This window comes from Mustela erminea, chromosome 3 (assembly GCF_009829155.1).
Source record: "Mustela erminea isolate mMusErm1 chromosome 3, mMusErm1.Pri, whole genome shotgun sequence".
Taxonomy (NCBI): Eukaryota; Metazoa; Chordata; class Mammalia; order Carnivora; family Mustelidae; genus Mustela; species Mustela erminea.
The window spans coordinates 47,316,264-47,339,807 of record NC_045616.1 but is presented as its reverse complement, the minus strand read 5'-3'; the positions used below and the strand labels follow the sequence as shown (position 1 = coordinate 47,339,807).

Sequence of the window (23,544 nt, the reverse complement as noted above, 5' to 3'; positions counted from 1 at the left end):
CTCACCATATTTTAAAAACCATTTATACTTATTATTAATTAATGTTAAAAGTAGTTTGAGTACTTTATTTCCTGAAAAATTTTGCCAAAATTGGACTGTATATTTAAAAAAAAAAGAATTCTCTAAAATTGATGTAAATATATGACATCCAAACATGAAAAATGAGCTTTACTTTTTTTATTCTATGGAAAGGTGTTAATATTGTACTGAGTAAATGAATTATTTTATGAATGTCAACAGAACAAAATATGTAATATGCACATAAATATTTTGATCATTGTCTCTCCTTGTGAAAATTGAAAGCACGATCTCTGCTTCATTTAAATATCTGTATAATTAATGTAATTTAAATGTATTGTATACATAATAGAATCCAAGATAAGGATTTTTGAAGCTTCATGAGAATTGTAGGCATCTCACAGTGTAATTGAGCTGTTAGTAATTAATGACATTAAGCAACATAATCTATCTACCACAGCCTTCTTACATTTGCTTTGTGCTTATTAAGAAGAAATCATTTCCTATGAGAAGAAGAAATCATTTCATATGAGAATAAATTCTGACAAAGATAGGAGAAAAAATAATATTACAACTACATTTTCTCTAATAATTTTGCTTTATTGAATAAAACATTAGGGTTGTGAAATGTATGTTTATTTACCTCAAGCCCTGTTTTATTTCAGATCTATAATTTTTTTGAAGTACATACAGTTGACATCATATTAGTTTTAGGAGTACAACACACTGGTTTCATATTTATATACATTACAAAATGATCACAGGATGAGTCTAGTTACCACCTATCACCATACAAGATTGTTATTAGAATATTGTGGACTATATTTCCTGTGCTGTAAAATACATCCCCATGACTTCTTCTGTAACTGGAAGGTCATTTTTTTTTTTTTAAGATTTTATTTATTTATTTGACAGAGAGAGATCACAAGTAGGCAGAGAGGCAGGCAGAGAGAGAGAGGAGGAAGCAGGGTCCCCGCTGAGCAGAGAGCCCGATGTGGGACTCGATCCCAGGACCCTGAGATCATGAACTGAGCCAAAGGCAGCGGCCTAACCCACTGAGCCACGCAGGCACCCTGGAAGGTCATATCTTAATCTGTTTCAGTTATTTCATCAATGCCTGCACTTGCCTCTCCCTCCACCCCCAGCAATCTATGAGTGTTTCTGTCTTGTTCCACATGTAAGTGAAACCACATAATATTTGTCTTTCTCTGACTTATTTCACTTAGCATAACATCCTCTAGGTCTGTCCATGTTGTCACAAGTGGCAAGAATTCCTTTTTTTTTTTTTAAGATTTTATTTATTTATTTGACCGATCACAAGCAGGCAGAGAGGCAGGCAGAGAGAGAGGAGGAAGCAGGCTCTCCCTTTGGAACAGAGAGCCCAATGCAGGGCTCGATCCCAGGACCCTGGGATCATGACCTGAGCTGAAGGCAGAGGCTTTAACCCACTGAGCCACCTAGGTGCCCCAAGAATTCCTTTTTTAATGGCTGAGTAATATCCCATTGTATACATACAGTGTATATCACATCTTTATCCATTTGATCTGTCTCTGGACACTTAGGTTGCTTCCATATCTTGGCTATTATAAATAATTATGCACTAAACATAGGGGTGCACATATCCTTTCAAATTAGTGTTAGTGTTTTGTTTTTTTCCCAATAATACCCAGAAGTGGAATTGATGGATCATAAAGTTCTATTTTAAAATGTTTAAGTAACCTCCATACTGCTCTTTTTTTTTTTTTTTTAAAGATTTTATTTATTTATTTGACAGAGAGAAATCACAAGTAGATGGAGAGGCAGGCAGAGAGAGAGAGAGAGAGAGAGGGAAGCAGGCTCCCCGCTGAGCAGAGAGCCCGATGCGGGACTCGATCCCAGGACCCTGAGATCATGACCTGAGCTGAAGGCAGCGGCTTAACCCACTGAGCCACCCAGGCGCCCCCATACTGCTCTTAATAGTGACTTCACCAGTTTACTTTCCCACCAATGGTGCAAGAGGATTCTCTCTCTCTTTGTTTTTCAGCATTCTTGTCAACATTTGTTATTTCTGGTCTTTTTGATAGTAGCCATTTTGACAGGTACGAGGCAACATCTCACTGCGGTTTTGATTTACATTTCCCTGATGATTAGTAATGTTGAGTATATTTTCATGTGCCTGTTGGCCATCTGTATATGTTTGGAAAAATGTCTATTTAGGTTCTCTGCTCATTTTGTAATCAGAGTTTGCTTTTCAGATACTGAGTTTTGAGGGGTTTGGTTTTTTTTTTTTAATATATTGGAGACATTATTTTCAAATATCTTCTCCCATTTAGTAGGTTGCCTTCTTGGTCTGTTGGTTTTAGTTTGATGTAATGCCATTTTTATTTTTAAACTTTTTAACAGTTTTTTTAAGGTAATTTCTATACCCCAAATGGGCTCCCAGTTCACAACCCCAAGATCAAGAGTTGCATGTTCTTCGAACTGAGCCAGCTTGGTGCCCCATGTAGCTCCATTTTAAAATTTTTGCTTTTGCTGTCCTTGTCTGAAGAGAGTGATAAAAAAAAAATATATACTGCTAAGACAGATGTCAGAGAGCATTACTGCCTATGTCTTCTAGGAGTATTATGGTTTTATGTCTTACATTTAAGTCTTTTATCCATTTTGTGTTTATTTTTGTATCTGGTGTTAGAAAGTGGTCCAATTTCATTGTTTTGCATGTAGCTATTTCTTTTTCCCAAAACAATTTATTAAAGAGATCCTCTTTTCCCCACAGTGTTTTCTTGACTCCTTTGTCATAGATTAGTTGCCCATATAAAGCATGGGTTAATTTCTGGGATGTCTGTTATTTTCCACTGGGGTGTGTGTGTGTGTGTGTGTGTGTGTGTGTGTGTGTGTGTCTTTTATTTATTTATTTATTTTGCCCGTACCATACTGTTCTGATTATTAAAGCTCTGTGGTCTAGTTTGAATTAAGTATCATGGTACCTCCAGATTTATTTTTCTTTCTCAAGATTGCTTTGGCTACTTGGGGTCTTTTGTGTTTACATACAAATTTTAGAATTATTTGTTCTTGTTATGTGAAAAATGCCTTTGGGTGTTAATAGGGATTACACTGAATCTGTAGGTTGCTTTGGGTAGTATGGACATTTTAACAATATTAGTCCTTCCAAACCATGAGCTTGGTGTATCTTTTCATTTATTTATGTCCTTTTCACTTTCTCTCATCACTGTCTTACAGTTTTCAGAGTATAACTCTTGCACCTCTTTGTTTAAATTTATTCCTAGGCATTTTACTCATTTTGATACAGTTGTAAATTGGATTGATTTCCTCTTTTTCTAATAGTCATTAGTGTAGAGAAACAGCAGATTTCTGTAAGTTAATTTTTTGTCCTGCAACTTTACTGACTCCACTTGTTATTTATAATAGTATTTTTTTAGTGGAGTCATTCCATTTTTTTATCTATAGTGTTAAATCATCTGCCAATAGTGGCAATTTTGCTTCTTCCTTTCCAATTTTGATGCCTTTTTTTCCCCCCTAAATTCTATGGCTAGGACTTCAATACTACGTTGAATTAAATTGGCACTCTTATCTTTTTCCTGTACTTAGAAGAAAACCTTTCAACTTTTTACCATAGGAGAGTATTACATTAGCTTTGAGCTTATCACATAGGGCCTTTATTATGTTGAGGTACATTCACTCCATACCCACTTTGTTGAAAAGTTTCTGTTATAAATGGGTGTTGAATTTTTGTTAAATGCTTTTTCTGCAACTATTGAAATGATCATATGATTTTTATCCTGCATTTTGTTAATGTGATTTATCACACTGATTTAATTGTTAATCTAAACTACCCTGTATCCCTGGAATAAGTTTCATTGCATTATGGTGTATGATTCTTTTACTGTATTGCGGAATTTGATTTGGTAACATTTTTTGAGGATTTTTCATCTATATTTATTATGCACATTGCCTTTACTTTTCTTGGAAGTCTGTCTGTTTTCTTGGTTTTGTAAATTTAGTTTGGAAGTATTCCTTTCTTTTCAATTTTTTGGAATAGTTTAAAAAGGAAAGGTGTTATCTCTTCTTTAAGTGTATGGTAGAGGGGCACATGGGTGGTTCATTTGGTTAAGTGTCTGCCTTCGGCTCAGGTCATGACCCCAGGGTACTGGGATCTAGTCCCACATCAGGCTCCCTGCTCAGCAAGAAGTTTGCTTCTTCTTCTCCCTCAACCCATCCCTCTGGTGGTGCTCTCTCGAGTGTGCCTGTGCACACTCTCTTAAATAAATAAATAAAATCTTTATCATACATACATACATGTTTGGTAGAATTCACCAGTGAAGCCCTATGGTCCCAGACTTGTATTTGTTGGGATTTTTTTTTTTTGAATACCGATTCCATTTTTTTTTTCCCGAAGATTTTATTCATTTATTTGAGAGAGAGAGCATGTGTGTGTGAGAGAGAGAGAGAGAGAGCATATGAACATGAGCAGTGAGAGGGGCAGAAGGGAGCTGGGAGCAGGGAGCCCAACATGGCTGATCCCAGGGCCCTGGAATCATGACCTGAGCCAAAGGCAGATGCTTAACTGACTGAGCCACCCAGGCACCCTGAATACTGATTCAATTTTATTGCTAGTAATTAGTCTATTCAGGTTTTCTATTTCTCATGATTCAGTCTTGGAAGACTATATATGCCTAGGAATTTTTCCATTTCTTCCAGGTTGTCCAATTAGTTGACATTCATTGTTCATAGTAGCCTCTTCAGATCATCTGTATTTCTGTGGTACAGATTGTAATTTCTCTTTCATTTCCGATTTTATGTGGGACCTTTATTTTTTAAAGATTTTTATTTATCTGACAGAGAGAAAGAGCACATGCAGGGGAGAGGAGGAAGGAAAGGGAGAAGCAGGCTCCCCACTGAGCAGGGAGCCCGATGTCAGGCTCAATTCCAGGACCCTAATATCATGACCTGAGCCTAAATCAGATGCTTAACCGACTGAGCCACCCAGATGCCCCCCGGGATCTCTTTTTTTCTTGATGAGTCTGGCAAAAGGTTTATCAGTTTTATCTTTGCAAAGAACCAGCTCTTAGTTTCATTGATCTTTTCTATTTTTTTTTCTGTGTTTATTTCCTCTCTGAACTTTATTATTTCCTTCCTCCTACTAATTTTGGGCTCTGTTTGCTCTTATTTATGTATAATGTTAGGTTGTTTGAGATTTTTGTTTCTTGAGGTAAATAAGCTTCTCTGTGAACTTCCCTCTCAGAACTGCTTCTGCTTCATCCCTTAAGACAAGTGGAAACACACTGTTTTAGAACAGTGTGTTTCCATTTGTCTTAAGGTATTTTTAAATTTCCTCTTTGGTATCTTCATTAACCCACTGGTTATTTAATATATTGTTTAGACATTATATGTTTTTGTTTTTTCCTAGTTTTCTTCTTGTAATTGACTTCTAACTTTATCCCATTGTGGTCTAAGAAGAAGTTTGATATGGTTTCAGCTTTCTTACATTTATTGAGGCTTGTTTTATGGCCTAACATGTGGTCCTTTCTGGAGAATATTCCATGTGTACTTGAAAAGAATGTGTATTCTGTTGTTTTTGGATAGAATGTTATATTCCATCTGGTCTAATGTGCCATTTAAAGCCAATATTTCCTTGTTGATTTTCTGTCTGGATGATCTATCCAATGATGTAAATGCAGTATTAAAGACCCCATTACTGTTGTATTACTATCAATTTATCCTTTTATGTCTGTATTTGCTTTATATATTTAGGTGCTCCTATGATGGGGTAGAAATATTTATAATTGTTAAATCTCCTTGGATTGATCCATTTATGATTATATAATGTACTTCTCTCTATTTTGTACAGTGTTTTAAACTCTATTTTCTGTGATACAAGTATTGCTACCCCACCTTTCTTTTTGTTTGGATTTGCATGAAATATCTTTTTCCATCCCTTCACTTTCAGTCTGTGTATATCTTTAGATCCAAGTGAACCTTTTGTAGGCATCATTTAGATGGGTCTTTTTTTTTTTAATCCCTTCAGCCAATCTTTAACTTCTGATTGGAGAATTTAGTCCATTTACATTTAGAGTCATTGTTGATAGGTCTGTATTTATTCAACGTGTTAATTTTTTCTGGCTGTTTCTATAGAGTCTTTTTGTTCCTTCTCTTGCTGTCTGATGCCTTTTTTAGTGTAATATTTGGATTCCCTTTGCTATATATTTTTTATGCATCTTTGGCAGATTTCTGGTTTGTGGTTACCACCCCCCCAACACACACACACACACACACAGTTTAAGTTAATGGTCACTCCAGTTCATTTACATTGTAAAAGCGCATTTTACTCTCCCCTAACTTTTATGTTTTTGACATCATATTTCATACCTTTTATTTTGTGTATCCCTTATCTAATTATTGTAGCTAGAGTTGATTTTAGTACTTTTGTTTTTAAACTTCATACCGGCCTAATAAGTGATTGGTTCAGTACATTTATTACATAATTATCTTTACCAGAAAGATTTTTTTCTTTCATATATTATCTTATTTTTAGTTATGACCTTTTCTTTTCTGCTTTAGTAAGTTTCTTTAGCATTTCTTATAAGAGTGTTTCTGTGGTGATGAAATCCTTTAGCTTTTGCTTGTCTGGAATACTTTCTTTCTTCTTCAATTTTGACCTTTACCAGGTATAATATTCTTGGTTGTAAGTTTTTTCCTTTCAGCACTTTGAAGACATCATGTCACTCCCTTCTGGCCTGTAGAGCTTTTGCTGAAAAATCAGCAGGTAGACTTATATGGGTTCCCTTGTATATAACATGTTGTTTTTCTCTTATGGCTTTGAAGAATCTTTATCTTATTTTTTGACAGTATAATTACATGCCTTGGAGTTACTCTTTGGGTTAATCCTGTTTGGAAATCTGTGTTTTCTGGATTTAGATGTCTGTTTTCTTCCATAAGTTAAGAGAAATTTTCTGATATTATTTCTTCAAGTAAGGTTTTTGTCCCTTTCTCTCTTTTGTTGTTCTGGGACCCTGTAATGTGAATGTTAGTATGTTTGATGTTGTTCCTGATATCCTTTAAACTATACTTGTTTTTTTCAAATACTTTTTTCTTTTTGCTGTTTTGATTGGATGATTTCTACTACCTTGTTGTCAACTCACTGATCCATTTTTTTCTGTATCTAATTTGTTAATTCCCTGTAGTGTATTTTTCATTTCAGCTATTGTATTCTTCCACTCTGATTGGTACTTTCTTATATTTTTTGTCTGTTGAATTTCTCACTGTGTTTATCCATTTATTCTGCTGAGTTCTGTGAGCATCTATATGTAGTGTATTTTTCATTTCAGCTATTGTATTCTTCCACTCTGATTGGTACTTTCTTATATTTTTTGTCTGTTGAATTTCTCACTGTGTTTATCCATTTCTTCTCCTGAGTTCTGTGAGCATCTATATGGCTATTACTTTTAACTCTTTATCAGGTAGGTATCATTTATCTCCATTTCATTAAGATCTTTTTCTAAGGGTTTTTGTTGTTGTTGGGAATATATTCCTCTGTCTCTTCATTTTGCTTGACTCTCTATGTTTCTATGTATTCAGCAAACTGGCTAAATCTCTTAGTCTTGAAGGAGTGTCCTTGTGTAGGAGCTGTCTTCTGGGGCCAAATGTATGTGCTCCCTTGGCCACCAGAATCAGGTGGTCTAGGAACATTTCATGTGTGACCTTTGTATGCCAGGCTGTTGAGAGGGTGCTGCTGCTGTAGGTCCAGTGATCGGGGCTCTTGCCTTGGCCCAGCTGGCTTGGTGACTACAGCTGCTGGTTAGGTTTCTTTCTGTGGCTCAGCTGGCTGGGGTTGCAGCAGTGTGTGGGGGCTCTCTCTTCCCCTAATCAGGCTGACTTGGGCTGCAGTAGTGGGCAGGGCTCTCACATACCACCCCCCCACCTCATCCTCTGCCACCACAGCTGGTTAGTGCTGTGATGGGAGGTGGGACTCCCTTATAGGTCCAGCAGACATCCCTGCCAATGTTAGCATGTTGGAATGTGAGTACCAGTCTTGGCACAAGCAAGATAGAATGTGATCGCAAAAGTAGTTTGCCTAACAGTGCTTCCATCCCCAGAGAGTCCCTCAGAAGTTTCCCACCTGACTGACAGGTGTCTCAGGACTAAGAAGTGGTTCTCCTTCACCTGTGTTCTAGGTGTTTTTCTAACTGATGGTGTATCACTGGTTCTCAGGGCCAGACTATACACAAGCCCTTTAAGAGTAGGTTCTCCATACCCTATAACTGATTTTTCTGGTTGTTATCCCTGTTAGTTTTCAAAGCCTGGCTTTTTAGGGGTTTGTCTCTCCTGTGAAGGAGAGGGTTGGAATGCCTAATGGAGAACTCCATCCCTTCACTCCTAAGGGGGAAGTTCTGTGTTTTTGAGATCCCTCTCAGTTATGGATCACTGTACCTGGGTTGGACTTTTTCTTATTTTGGTGAGAACTTGTGTCTGTTACTCCTACCCAGGTCAGTGCTGTCCTTCTGTCCCTCATTTTTTGGAGGCTCTGTTTACCAGTTTTCAGGGCTTTTTCTGAGGAAATTATTTTATATGTAGCTGCATATTTGTTGTTATATATGGGAGGAGGTGAGCTAAGTTTCTTCCAGGAAGCCATCTTGAATCTTCTCTTATCCATAAGTTCTTAGGAGTTTATTTTTAATTCCATCATAATTTTAGGCTTTTTTTTTTTTTTTAACACAGTGTAAAAACAAGTCAATTCTATCAAATAACTATTGGAAAAGAAAATAATCTATCAATTTGTTAAACACAACTGACTGGGAAACTTGTTTAAAAATTTCTATCCCGGGGCGCCTGGGTGGCTCAGTGGGTTAAGCCGCTGCCTTCGGCTCAGGTCATGATCTCAGCGTCCTGGGATCGAGTCCTGCATCGGGCTCTCTGCTTGGCAGGGAGCCTGCTTCCCTCTCTCTCTCTCTGCCTGCCTCTCAGTCTACTTGTGATTTCTCTCTGTCAAATAAATAAATAAAATTTTAAAAAAAAATTTCTATCCCTAGTTTATTTTGTTTAAAATCTGTAGTGGAAGCATGTCCCTTCAGAACCCAATAAACGTTGAAATCAATGTATTCTAGTTCTCCTTTAAAAGCATTATAGAGTGAGGATAGTGTTTCTTTTGGGTTTTTTTGTTTGTTTGTTTCCTGATTGTGGTAGCCTGTTCTCTTTCACTGTTGCTTAATTCTCCACCTGCCTACTACTATGGAAAACACACTGCAACCTGAGCCACACTCCAGCTGTTGGGAGTGAATTGTTGTATTTTAGTCACTAATAAGTGACAAAACTCTATGAGACCTCACTGATCTCTACCATAATCTTAACTGTCTTCTGGAATGTGCTCCATCCGTATGGCTCCTGGCTGTGTAGATGCGGGATGTTGGCCTATCCTTGACTAGGGCTCCTTTTTCCGATCCAGTCTCAACAGGGACCCTCACACCTGGGCTGAGGTACTCTAATAGAACCACTGTTGGCAACCTCCTGCTCTACTTGGATTGATCTGAGAATTATCAGCCTTGGGGGGGTCTCCCTGGATTTACGCACACATATTCAGACCTGAAACAGAGGTATTCACCTACTTCTCTGTATGTTATGTGATTATTGGCTAATATTATAGGGCTTGTTCATGTATCATGCCATGGACTAAGAGCTTTCTGTTTCCACTTGCCTCAGTGAGCAGTGTTGGTTTAAATAAGACCTTGAGGAGTAAAAAATAAAGTCATAATATTGAGTAACTTCTCAATCATCATTTTAGTAGAATATTTTATATTGGAGGACTTTGTGAATAGCTGTGTGTTGGAGCCAACTAGGAGAGTCTCGGTAGGGCTATAGTTAAGCATAAGGTATATCCTTGGTAGGGCAGTTCTAGACTTTCATGGAAGCAATTCCTAGGGCACCCTTAACTACAGCAAAGAAGATCCAACACTGGACTGAGGAGGAAGGCAAGAATCTAGAGTGTGACAAGTTCTCTCAGGTATTTACTGTGGTTTCTACTAGGAAAAAAAATAAAACAAAAAACATCTAAAATCTGTGAACTCAATAGTATCCTGCACATAGGCTCTAGAATCAATCTGCCTTTGGATGAATCCACTCCACCACTTACTAACTGAAATACGTCAGGCAAGTTTCTTAGCCTCTCTATGCCTCAGGGTTCTCATCTGTAAAATGGGGTCAGAATAGTTTGTTAGGAGTACAGCCATGCCCATTGGTTTAAATACTGCCTATGACTGATTTCAGTCTATGTCAGAATTTAGTAGTTGTGACAGTCTAACTGGGATTACAAGTCCTATGAAAGCCTAAAATACTTACTATTTGGACTTATACAGTGAATGTTTGTAAAACATTGTTCTAGAACAGTGATTCTAGCTGGGGTGGCACTGCCTCCCTATGGGGAAAAATGTGGAGAGCATTTTCAGTTGACACTGTCTAGAATGTTTCCAGGATCCAAGGAACAGAGATAGTAAACATATTTAATATATAGCAACCCCGAACAGTAAAGAGTTTGTCTTCCCAAAATGTCAATAACATCTTTAATGAAAAGCATGTCTCTAGAATCTCCAAAATAACTGTTGGAATATCCCTATCTAATTTGTGATTTTAGCTGAAATGGTTTTAATGTTTCACAGTTTAGAATATTGTTTGCTAAGGAGTGGAGGTTTAGAAGCCAGGTGCTGGATTTGAATCCTTTACAAGCTGTGCGGCCTAAGGCCAGCCAGATAAACTGTGCCTCAGTTTCCTTATTAATAAAATGAGGATAACAGTGCCTGCTTCATAGGGTTGCAGTCAGGATGATAGAACTAAATAGTAAAATGGTATATGCTTCATAGTAGACACTCAGTGAGATTAACTGTTATTATTTTGGTGTATGGGATTAAAGTTGCAAATAGCTGAAATCCTAATTATGCTGCCTTAAATAAATGGTGTCTTAAACAAATAAACAAATTTTTCTCACATTACAAGAAATCCACACGTAGGTGACTACCCTTATGAGTTAAATTAGCTTGACAATATTAGGACTCATGTCTGTTGGTTCTCTTGTCCTTTACCTCACGGTTCCAAAATTGTTGCAGCTTCGGCCTCATGTCCTGGTTTTGAGTCAGGAAAAAGGAGGAAGGGACACGCCAGCTTTTCTTGTCCCATTTTAGCAGGGAACTAAAACCTTTCCTAGATTCCTCTCAGTGGACACTGGAAGGCATATTGTGTAGGCTTGAATCCTGACTCTGCCTTTTCCTAACTGTGTGATAGTGGGCAAATTTCTGAATCTCTCCATGCCTCAGTTTTCTCATATGTTTAAAAAAAAAAAAAAAAGGATGCTAATGGTTTATATTTTAGTGCATTATATAAAGAATGGGTGAACTATGAATTCATAAAATGCTGGTTTTATTTTATGAACCTACTTCTATCAGGTGGCTACCCCAGAGCTCTGGCTTTCACATTCCTCTTCTACCCTGTGCCTTTACACTGTTTTATCAGATAAGTATAAAGATTATCTCTTTTTTTTTATCTTTTTTTTTTATTTAATGAATTTGGTAAATATTATAATGGTTTTACTCAGTGTTCAGTTACACATTTCTGTGATCATGTTGTTCCTTCCTTTCTTTCGTGAAGGAGATGTTTCATGCTAGTTCATTCTGTTCAGCCTAGCATGACCATAGATGTTTTTGTTTTCCTATAAACCCTTTGCTGTATTTTTCAAATACAGTCTATAATGATGACATTTGATCATATTATTGGCATTTCTCCTGAAACACTAACAAAGTACTTGGAAATAAAAATGAAATTTGAAATAAGACTCCTGATTTAATGTTACTATTAAACATTTATGTAGTACTTTATATTTACAAAGTGCTTTATAATTATTTATTAGTTAATTGTACTGTTAAACAACATTAACCATCTGGCCAAATTAATGATTTCAAATTGTCCTACCAGTTGGTAGCTCAGGAGTGAAAAATGAAGTCATATTGGATTTTATTCTCATTGAACAGACTGTTTCGTCCTTTTCTGTACAACATAGTACAGACTGGCTTCACAGGGAGGTTAAAATCAGAGGGAAAAGGATGTCTCTTTTCTCTTCTTCCAATTGTCCTATAAATGTGGGCTTTCCTCCAAATTCATACTAGACCTGCTGCAGTGAAGACAAGCTCTCACATGGAAGGCACCACATCTACTTCCACATATTCAGCTGTTGTCTCCACATCTGTAATTCAGTACCTTTAAACTTCATTTTTTAAAATTTATTTCTTTTCAGTGTAACAGAATTCATTGTTTATGCACCACACCCAGTGTAAACTTCATTTTTAAGCTCTCTAAATTCAACTTCTTGATGGTCATTTTCACTCCCACTCCAATTATACTCATAATTCATATTTATTTATTTTTTAAAAAGATTTTATTTGAGAGATAGCACAAGCAAGGGGAGCAGAAGACAGAGGGAGAGGGAGAAGCAGGCTCCCCACTGAGCAAGGGGCCCAATGCGGGCCCAGGACCCCAGGATCATGACCCCAGCTGAAGGCATCTGCCTAACCAACTGAGCCACCCAGGCACCCCTCAGATTTATTTTTTTAACATATTTTAAGAAATTATTCCAACTGACCATTACCATCATACTCTAAAGCAGGATCAGACTTCAGAAAGTACTGTGCACTCCCATCTTGTTCACACAGTTATCATTACAGGATAATTTATTCTGCAATCACTTTCATATTTATCTCTCTGCTGTTAGTCCACAGTTCAGGTACTGTGATAATGTGATTTATAATAAATAGATATTTGGTTTCTATCCCAGTTTTTCCTATAGAGCTCTTAAAACCTTTGGAATTTCCTGTGATGAGAACTATGAAGGTATCTTTTGTTATGTTAAGGTGGTGACTTTTGGACAACACTTGTTTGGGAAATGGTTACCAGTGGAGCCAATCATGTGATTAGACAGTTGGAATATGCATTACCACTCTCAACCCCCTAAGAGGGGAGAGGGGCTAGATCCAATGGCTAGTGATTTAGTCAGTCATGCCTATGTAAATGAAACCTCCATAAAATCCAAAAAGACAGGGTTCAGAGAATTTCTGGAATGGTGAACACATGGAAATTGATGCTGGGAGAAAGCCCGGCAGCTCTTTGCCCTTCCTCATGCCTTGCCCTGTGCATCTCTTCCATTTGGCTGTTCTGGATATATCCTTTTATAATAAAATGGAACTCTAGTAAGTAAAGTATTTCTCTGAGTTCTGTGAGCTGCTCTAGCAAATTACTGAAATGCAGAGAGGGGTTCAATAGAACCTCTGTTCTGTAGCACTATCAGTCCGAAGTATAGGGAATGGGGCGCCTGGATGGCTCAGTTGGTAAAGTATCCAACTCGTCGTTTTGGCTCAGGTCATGATATCAGGGTTGTGAGATGGGGCCCTGCATTGGGCTTTGTGCTAAGTGCAGAGTGTGCTTGTCACTCTCCCTCTGCTCCTCCATACCCCTACCCCTGCCTTTTTCTCAAATAAAAATCTTAAAAAAATAAAAAGTACGAGTGACAACCTGCCCTAGTGATTGACATCTGTAATGTAGGAGAAGGCAGTCTTAATTCTTAAGGAATGAGTCCTTAACCTGTAAGGTGTCTTGCCATCTCCAGGTAAGTAGTCTCAGAAGTAAGATTAATTATAGGATGCCTACCTGGTCTCAGTATTGCTTGGTGATATGAGATAAGTGCCCTCATACATTGGAATTGCATGCAGAATCACAGGTACTTATGATTTTATTGCCTAAACGTACAACATTCTCCACATATTTAGAGCTTCAGCCTCACACCAATGCTACACCAAACCTGCAATGACTGCCCTGCCAAGAGAGTTCAAAGTCTTACTATTGTAGTTTGCTGTAGTACTGTTTGGCTATCATTCTCTCTCCTCGGAGAGAAAATGATATTTTTTATTGCCTCTGCCTTGTGTTTTCCCATGGGTGTGTGTCTATGTCTGCTATTCCATTCACCTAAAATGCCTTTCCATATACCCCCAAACTGCTCATTCTTCAGACCTACAGTCCAAACCCTACCTTTTTCATAATCCTTCCCCACTACCCAACCCTGGTATGATTGTTCTCTTTTGAGTCCTGTAGTGTGAGCACTGTTTTGGTCACTTAACAGTGGTTTATGTTAAGATTAACTTCTTAATCTCTTCTGTTACTATTTTGAACTGTTATTTTATTATATTGTGTGGTTTTTGTCCCACATATATCTTTTTATCTATACTTGCTTTTCTTTGAGGAAGACTTTTAATTATCTGTAGCTTTTAATTCCAAGTATTTTATTTCGAAGGTATTATTTCAAATAACAAATAACAGTGCTCTTTACACTTTGTATACTTTAAACACTCTCAAAATATGTTAATTAATATGTATTAGAAGCTTAGGTATTCTGTTACTCTTAGGTGGACTGAATAAAAAATTACCTTTAACCACCAGTATCACAATGAATAGTAGTTGGTATTTCAAATAACGTTGTTAAATTGTTATTTGTATGAATGATTTCTAAAAAGGGCTCTTTAGCCTGAAAATTAGTCTCCTCATCTTGGTTCCTACGTCACTAGTTGAGTCTTGAGGTCTTAAATTCAAGTGATCATGTCAAAAGATGACAACTTCCTTTAAGTACATTCATTTACCAACCTTTCCAAATCCTTTTCTAAGAATGAGATGGTAGAATGAGGAAAACAAGACATTTGGTAACCTAATGTTATTTGGTAACTGTCTAGTGTTTTTGACTAACGTAAAAAGTTTTAAAACAAGCTTTGGTTAACAAAGTAATTTATTTATCATATTTTAATTGATGTGTTTAATTGATGGCCACAGTTGATATAGCTATCAGCTATCTAAACATTTAATTTCTGGTGATGTGACATCATGAATGATTCCAATAATCTTTCCTTTATTTTGATTTTCTATATAATGAAGTATAACATTCGCTTGGTCTCATTTGTATCTATAGTTGTCTTGACTTTCTCATTAGTTTAGAAGCTCCTCAAAAGCATATCAGAGAATTGTACTAAAAGGGTTCTGTCATTTTAGTTCTTATGAACTTTTCACAGTTAATTCTTAGAAATTATACAGGCCAATAGAGTTCTTTTAGTCATCAGTAAAAATCACTTTTTCATTCTGCTTAACATAATTAAGAATAACCATTCTTAATTCTTAAAGGATGAGAATATGTAACAGTCACTAAGCAAGCTTAAATCTCTGTTTTGTGACCCAGGAACCTTTTAAGACTATACAGTCTTATTTATTATAACTAAGGCTATCCCATTTCTTAGGATATGGTGCTACAGATAGAGAAGAAATAGAAGATGGTCCAAATTAGCAAAATCTCTGGGAAACTCTGTCTTAATTGAAAGGTAGTGGTCGGAAACTAATTATAATGGGACCCCTACATAAGACTGTTGTAAGACTGAAATTAAAGTTACCTCATGGGCCTTTATTACATGTAGCTTGTTTTAAGAGATCTGCCTTGGTTTGTTGTTTATTTGATATGTCACAATGAGCCACATTGTAGAACTGCTTTACTATATATAATTAATTTGTCATTCATCCAGCAAACATTTATTGATAGTCTGCTAACTTCAGATCACCATGCTAGGTATTGTAGAAGTGAGAGGAACTATATATGGTTTCGTCCTCAAGAAGCTTATTCAGACCAAGAGTTCATCATATGGGCTAAATCCATATTCAAAATCCCATTAAGGTTTTATAGAATATTTCACTTTAGGTATGAAATGTTAGTGGTAATATAAGGCACTGGGACCAATTCCTTAGGCTTTGTTTTAGCAATTGTTTATGGGAAAGGCATAATTCAAGAATTTCTTCTTTGACTTATGGAGCATTCTGAGGTAGCCTTGAGAAATAATTCATGTCCTTTCTTACTTACTGGAATGATAGCAACATTAATAACAGAAAGTGTCCTGATTTTTTTTTTGCATAAAGTCATTATCAAATTCTACAGTAAAGTTGGAAACTATAGAATTTGATGTCCTTCTTTAAAGATATTTCTGTAGGACGGTGATTCTGAATAGCACTTATTCCCAAAGGACAAATTTTAGGGAGGGGAACAGATACAAGCCTATCATATATTTGAGAATAACTTCATGGGTACTGTCATTCATGAATAATTATGGGAAATCTATTATAAACCAGAAAATTAGCTTTGAATGTAATCACCTTGAATATAAATGGTACTTGCTTTGTTTTGTTTTAGTAGCTCTTTTTATCTATACACACCACAAGATTGGAGAGTTGACTTTCCTTTGGAGACAGGTCCTTACAGTACTGTACTTAATAGATGATATCTACACTGTTTATGATATGCTTTCCAGTTGATGCAAATCTCCAGCTACTTTGGTCTAATATTTTACAACCTAACTTTTAAGAAATGTGTAAGTTTTAGTCCATCTCTTTTAGCATACATTTAGTGAAGACAGAGAAATCAACATTATTCTTTTCATGTAAACATAGAAAATTGACTTATTGCCAAGATTATTTTCTCTGAAATAGAATAGTTTAAAACTTCCTTGTAGGTTGTAATTTTTTAATGCTTTAAAAGTTTTGTTTTATTCTCAACTTTATATTGCATTTCTGAATAGTTAAATTATAGTGGTCCTATATTAGACTTACAAGACCTTATACCATTTTCAGTGGGGGGATTAGGGAACAACTGGATGGCAAACATCTTTGGTAAGGGAGCAGAGAGAGCTTTAAAAACTTATTTCTAAATGTAGTCATTTGCTGAAGCTAATCAAGGTTTGCTAGTTCGGGGAGAATTCATTAGGAAAAGGAAAAGCATTAAGGAAACTCATCCACAAAAGAAGGTAAAAAACAGCTAAGAATACCATTATTTGTACTGTTTAATAAATTCATATTTAAAGACAGATTTTTAAAAAGATTTTATTTATATTTTATTTATTTGACAGACAGAGATCACAAGTAGGCAGAGAGGCAGGCAGAGAGAGAGAGGAAGAGAAGCAGGCTCCCTGGTGAGCAGAGAGCCCGATGGGGGGCTTGATCCCAGGACCCTGAGATCATGACCTGAGCTGAAGGCAGAGGCTTTAACCCACTGAGCTACCCAGGTGCCCTGAGATTTTATTTATTTATTTATTTTTAAAGATTTTGTGTTTATTTAACAAAGAGAGAGATCACAAGCAGGCAGAGAGACAGGCAGACAGAGAGGGTGAAGCAGGCTCCTCGCCAAGCAGAGAGCCCGACATGGGGCTTGATCCCAGGACCCTGAGATCATGACCCGAGCCGAAGGCAGAGGCTTAACCCACTGAGCCACCCAGGTGCCCCAGATTTTATTTTTAATATTATAGTTTTCCATGAACTGTAAAGGATATTTAGTTTTTATAGAATACTGTAAGTGGCAGTTACATCTTTGCATTTGGAAATTATGTAACGTAGGCTTAGAATAAGCAAATGGAATTATTTCAACTCTCCACAAATTATTCTGACTTAATACTTTAATCTCCAGAAAATGTTTATCTTTACCAAAATTACATTAGTTTATTAATACAGTATACTACTTAGAACTCCTAAAGTCCAATGTTACATACATAATATATACTATATAGACATACAATAAAAATATCTGTTAGAAATAATGTATTTTAGGGGTGCCTGGGTGCCTCAGCTGGTTAAGCATCTGCCTTTGGCTCCGGTCATGATCCCAGCGTCCTGGGATTGAGCCCTGAATTGGGCTCTCTGCTCAGCGGGAGTCTGCTTCTCCCTCTCTCTCAGTGAGCTCTCTCACTTTTGCTCTCTCTCAAAAAAATAAATAAAATCTTTTAAAAAAATGTATTTTAAATATGTAGAAGTAGTTATACCTATGAAAATCCATACTCAATACTGTTAAATATCAATGCTTGCCATCATGAATTAGAAGTTTGGTTACTGGGGAACCTGGGTGGCTCAGTGGGTTAAAGCCTCTGCCTTCAGCTCAGGTCATGATCCCAGGGTCCTGGGATCAAGCCCGGCATTGGGCTCTCTGCTTAGCATGGAGCCTGCTTCCTCCTCTCTCTCTGCCTGCCTCTCTGCCTACTTGTGATCTCTCTCTGTCAAATAAATAAATAAAATCTTAAAAAAAAAAAAAGTTTGGTTACTTGCTTCAGCCAAGAATTTGTTATATGATGAAGATAACTAGCTATAGGTCCAGTTTATGTAGCTATTTCTCCAAGAATTCAAATGAATGTTCTTTTTGTAAGGTGGTTGATTTCTTTTACTGCTACTAATGCAGTAAAAGGAATCTTTCCAAGCTCAGGAACAAGCAGCAAAACCCTTAATTTGAATTTATAGCCTTCAGAGACAATCTGCAACACAACTTAACTGTCCAAGCAATTTATTTTAATTAATGTGATTTGTTCTATATATTTAAGCAGGAGAGTTATATACCAACAAATGGGACAACTAAGAATGCTAACAGTAACATTTTAAATAGTTATGGCTTACGGAAAACATAAATGGAAGCATAGCCATCAGTAGTTATGGAAGCTGAACTTTTCTGTAATCAGTAAATCATCCATATCTTCTTAGAGACTTCATTTCCACTAGTGGATTTTTTTTAATTATAAGAGTTTAGATTAAAGGCCAAGGTCACACTATTTGCCCAGCATTTAGTGCTGATGTAGAAGAAATGCCCTCTGCTAAGAGAAGTGTCAGGAATACTATATATTGCCAGAGCACAATGCTGATTTTTATTAGAGTAATGTATAATTTGATGAATCAAAAGAAAAAAAAAGTTTTTTTTTAAGTTAAATTTGATACATCTGAAAATATTCAGATTGTTCTCTAGACATGTAGTGTCTATTCCATTTATAAAACTATTATGTTAAAAGGTACTTAACCTGTGTCAAACAACCCTATTCTTGCTCTGAAAATATTTTAAAACGTCCTCTTGGGGCGCCTGGGTGGCTCAGTGGGTTAAAACCTCTGCCTTCGGCTCAGGTCATGATCCCAGGGTCCTGGGATCAAGCCCCGAATCCACTCTCTACTCAGCGGGGAGCCTACTTCCTTCTCTCTCTGCCTGCCTCTCTGCCTACTTGTGATCTCTGTCTGTCAAATAAATAAATAAAATCTTAAAAAAAAAAAAAGTCCTCTTTTCAGCCAAAGGAAATAATTACATATTTACAACCCCAAAACTTCCAAAACTTGAGTGCATTTGTACTAACCTTTGTAAAGCTGATGGCAACACAAGGGCAACGATTGCACTAACCACTTCTGGAGATAACAATCTGAATGAAAACTTTTAGAAACACACGGTCCATCAGGTAAAGATCCTAGTTTGCAAGCTTTGTTATTTAAATTAATAGCAATATCATATTTAGTAAAAGATTTGAAATAGGGGCCTAGTTCATATTTTGCTTGAAATTGGCTAAGAATTTAGAAAGATTAGAACTGCTCTAGAATCTAGGAGAAAATGAAAGCTCTACATGGTTAATGCCATTACTCTTCATTTAGTCACTGCCTGTATGTTTATATTCATATAGCTTTCAGGGGCGCCTGGCTGGGTCAGTTGGTTGAGAGTCTGACTTTGGCTCAGGTCATGATCCAGGAGTCCTGGGACTGAGCCCTACATCAGGCTCCCTGCTTAGTAGGAGGCCTGTTTCTCTCTCTCCCACTCCCCCTGCCTGTGCTCTTTCTCTCTGTCAAATAAATGAATGAATAATCTTAAAATTTTTTTTTCATTTCATTCATTTAGTAATCAAAGTATTTACCAAATGCCTGCTATGTGCTGGTACTGTGGAGGTGTGGAGCCTATAATAATAATAGCTAATACTTATTTAACAATTTCAATGTGGTAGGCAGTGTTCTAAGTACTCTGCATATATTAATTCATTTAGCCTTCACAACAACTTTTATTCTTGCTACAGACCAATAGTTACCCAAGGTCACACAATTGCTTAGTGATGGGAGCCAGTACTCTAACCCAAGCAGTTGGCTCCATAGTTAATGCTCTTACCCACTATACTATAGTACATCTGCGGTAACCTGTGTTTCTGTGTCTGTCTCCCATAACATTAAATGTTAGCTTCTCTTGTGGAGATCCCACTTGAACATCTTATGTCCACTCTGCATATGTCAAAAAATTAATTGATAGGGTGAAAAATAGCCATCTCTTTGTATTCCATATGCCAGGCCAGGATTGGAATAACTGATTTAAGTATAGTGTAGAACCTCTTGAGTTGAGATGTCATCATTTTTGCAGTCATGGCAGAGTAGAAGCCTCTCAAAATAACTCCAGTTACCTCAGCTCCTTAGGGACGATGGAACCACTTCCTCACTTCCTTTCCTAATCCCTGGGGAAGGAACTAGTAAGAAATACTGCTTCCTGTAACTTCATGCTGGCATCAAAAAGATTGAGAGGCATGATAAACAAGATCTTTACCCTCAAAGAACTATTCAAATGGAGATCAAAGTTACTCCAAGAATACTTTTCATCTCGTGGCCATTTAGTAAGCTCTCTGGTGGTACCCTCTTTAATAGCCACAGAAAATATGGAGTATATCATGTGTCCAGACTTGGTCACTCTTTCCAAGATTCTTGGCTTTGTCTCTTCTTACTGTTTCACTTTAGGATATTTAACATGATATCACTACTGCAATGTGGGACTCTCATAGATGAATTTTAATAATTTATCACTTGAACTTTTGAGAGATACTCTCTATATGTTAAAAAAAAAAAAAGAATCAAAAGACAAAACAAGGCCAACACTTCAACCAACGTGAGTGAAAGCTTTGGCAAGATGTATAAAAGTAACACTAAGTCCAAGATAAATTGAAACTCTAAGCACATTTTGCTTGCATTCCTTCCTTGTTTCTAATTTAATAAATGTTTCCCAGAATGAAGTTTGAAAAAAATATATATATATATTTAAAATGCTTACTTATTCCCTTTTGGGTTCTATGTCAATTGTGTACATTTCATAAATATAAACATAAGACATATTTGCTAAGGAATTACATTTGTTGATGTGGCAGCCTCGTGGCTTAAAGTATGAAAAATTCATACCTTGTCAATTATGAATTGCATTTTCTCCCATTTGTATAAATATGGAACTTGTTTGAGTACTAGCTAAAAATGTACGTGATACTATTTCAGATGTGAGTATTGCTTAAAAAAAAAAAAAAAAGCCTCACCCTGCCTTAAGAGGTCAAACAACATCTAAAAACTATAATCCTTATAAATAAATTTAAAAAAATCTGCCCTTTGCTTATTTCTTCATCTTTCTTATTATTATATCCAATTACCAACCCTATCAGTCCATTTCCTTTGATTTATCTTTCATTCCAATGAGTGTGATAATAGAAAGGCAGCATGAGTACCCTTTAATACTTATGGATTTTTTCAAATTTAAACATCTTCCTTGCTAAGCAGAATTTATGCACTGACTAACTCCCACAGCTATCACCCTGGATGCCCTCTTCCTATTTCATTACCATTTTGTGGATGAACATATCATTGGTATGGTATTTATCTTGATAGATAGTGAAAAAGGTCTTGCTCTAAAAAGCTATGCCATGTTTCTAGCCCTTGTTTATGAGGCATTTTCCAGCAGAGTTGCCTATACTAAATGGGGGTCCAACTCAGATCATTGCTATTTTCCCTGAGTAAAATCCTATATATGCTGTCAATTTAATTAGAAACTGGCCCTTTGTTCTATCTTCCCAATAATGTTACCCATTATCTCTCACACCCTAAAATCATATCCCCCAGTGAATAGGCTGTTTCTCCAAACATCCTTATCTCATTGCTTCCAGATAACTATCTGTGACTCTTTTTCCCTTTCAACTGCTTATAGTCATTTGAACACCTGTCATCACAGCTTCAGGTGTGATTATATCTAATAATACTTGATGTTTGCAGTGGGTGCCCCACAGTTACCGCCACATACAGAAATTTCTGACTGACATTTCCAGAGCTTTTTGGCATTAGAGTTAAGTCAAGTACTGTGTTACCTCTTTCTGTGACGGCCTGGTGAATAACTCAACACAATCAGCTAGTATCTTGAAAGAAGGCCTTATTATTTTGGGGAGCCTTCATAGCCCCACAGTACTGCCCTTTATTCCTCTCTTCTGATGTTATCTCCCTAATTTAAATTCTAATTTAAGTGTATCAATTGACTAATATTCAAGTTAACTTCCTAAAGGAGTCCATTTGTTGACCAAATTAAATAACTTTCTTTAGCCACACAAATTTAAGGTTGAATGATTTCCTTTTTTTTTTTTCCTTTCTTTCTTTTCTTTTCTTTCTTTCTTTCTTTCTTTCTTTCTTTCTTTCTTTCTTTCCAGGGAAATAGCTAGGAAGCATTAAAATATGCTAGGACACTAAGATATTTACTAAACAAAATCATTCTAGTTTTTTCTGCTTGCTCAGCTATTCTATTTGCCATAACCCATGAATTTGGTGCAAACGCAGCAAGTCTAATTTAGTTATGGGCAGTTGATATTCAGAAGCCATCTTCCTTGATGTCTGAATTTTTGTGATGAGTTCCTTCCACTATATTACAATTCTGATTTCCCATCAAATTTATTAAGCTTTCTCTTCTGTTAAAATCCATCATTTGTCCAGCAATAGGCAGTAAAACCAATAATGTCTATTGATGTTTAATATGCCTAACTTTTTTATAAATTAAGTTATTAAAAACAAAGTCTTTGCCAGTCCTTTCATTTATAGGTGATAAGATATACTCAGGAAGATCTGACCTGACAATTCAGAATTATTTTAAAAATGCCTGTCATGGGCCAGTTCTTCTTTAACATTAGCCAGAAGATGAACTCTTCTGGAAGAATACTTTGGGAATATAGTACATTAATGACCCAGTGGGATAAACACTTGACCAACAAAAAACTGCATTTGAAAAATTGCTTTTTCTTAAACTGAGCCTGCTTTATACAACATAAACAGAGTCATTACTGCTGAGATATGCTGCATCTCTAATTTCATTTTCACAAAACTTCAACATACCTCCATAGAATCCAGATTAGTTTTCTCAGTAAATAACTATGACATTACCATTATTAGTGTTCATAGGAACTCCCTCTTTAAAAGCACAACAGGGAAATTACTATACAGTATCTCCACCCCCAGCAAACACATAAAAATACAAATACACACACACCCATAGATAATAAAACATTCAAAAATGATAAGAATAATCAAGAAAATGCTATATCTGCATCTGTGATTTAGCTATTTGACCAACTTTAACCAATTTTATGATATTTCATTATTTTTAAAATATAGGAAAATATTAGCAATCAAATATTATGAGAAAAGTGTCAACCTAATTATGAAATGAAATTAAGATGTCAAGCAATAGAATACTGTGAATCATTAATCTTAAATTCTGTATTATATGGAAGCAAAAAAGATTCCAGAGAAAAGGCTCAGACTGCATGCTATGAAATATTTCACTTTAACATGTTCCTAGATTCTTTTCTGGGTTTCCTTTCTGGATTTTTTTCCTTTTCTAATAACTCAAATTTTTAATAACTA

General features: G+C 36.2%; 1 protein-coding gene across 1 annotated transcript in view; it reads right to left on the bottom strand.

Moving 5' to 3' along the window:
* The window catches only part of KIAA0825 (KIAA0825 ortholog), a 406,891-nt gene that overhangs the window by 2,141 nt on the left and 381,206 nt on the right, over positions 1-23,544 (bottom strand). The window lies entirely within an intron of this gene.